This window comes from Grammomys surdaster, unplaced genomic scaffold, assembly GCF_004785775.1.
Source record: "Grammomys surdaster isolate TR1022 unplaced genomic scaffold, NIH_TR_1.0 269, whole genome shotgun sequence".
In the NCBI taxonomy this organism is placed as follows: Eukaryota; Metazoa; Chordata; class Mammalia; order Rodentia; family Muridae; genus Grammomys; species Grammomys surdaster.
This window is the reverse complement of record NW_021604710.1, coordinates 1,509,953-1,510,174: the sequence shown is the minus strand read 5'-3', so window position 1 is coordinate 1,510,174 and position 222 is coordinate 1,509,953. Positions and strand designations below refer to the sequence as shown.

General features: G+C 36.9%; 1 pseudogene; it reads left to right on the top strand.

Moving 5' to 3' along the window:
* LOC114628557 overlaps positions 1–222 on the top strand; it is a 998-nt pseudogene that overhangs the window by 517 nt on the left and 259 nt on the right.

Genomic DNA, 222 nt, shown 5'->3' with positions numbered 1-222 from the left:
AAGAAGAAGAAGAAGAAGAAGAAGAAGAAGAAGAAGAAGAAGAAGAAAGAAGAAAGAAGAAGAAGAAGAAGAAGAAGAAGAAGAAGAAGAAGAAGAAGAAGAAGAAGAAGAAGAAGCCCAAAACTATGCTAAAAAGTGTGGCGAGGATGGAGATGGAGGCAGTGACACCACCAAAAAGAAGAAGAAGAAGAAGAAGAAGAAGAAGAAGAAGAAGAAGAAGAA